This window comes from Penaeus monodon, chromosome 21 (assembly GCF_015228065.2).
Source record: "Penaeus monodon isolate SGIC_2016 chromosome 21, NSTDA_Pmon_1, whole genome shotgun sequence".
NCBI lineage: Eukaryota > Metazoa > Arthropoda > Malacostraca > Decapoda > Penaeidae > Penaeus > Penaeus monodon.
Window position 1 is genome coordinate 21,443,051 of NC_051406.1, and position 214 is coordinate 21,443,264.

Sequence of the window (214 nt, forward strand, 5' to 3'; positions counted from 1 at the left end):
CGAACTGTTGCTGCAATACTTGTAATCGGTAATGTTAATGTTAATAACAGCGACACCATTACTCCTTGCATAAGCTAATCAGACTAGCTGATGGTTCATTCAAATGTCATGATACGTGTATATATACAGAGTTCGTGCTCAGGCGCCGTGGTGTCCATACCTATTTTGTTTGCTTCACAGAAGTCAAAGCACCAACCAACACCCGTGGATACCA

General features: G+C 42.1%; 1 protein-coding gene across 1 annotated transcript in view; it reads left to right on the forward strand.

Moving 5' to 3' along the window:
* LOC119586606 overlaps window positions 1–214 on the forward strand; it is a 19,287-nt gene that overhangs the window by 18,221 nt on the left and 852 nt on the right. The gene's annotated exons all lie outside the window — the stretch shown is intronic.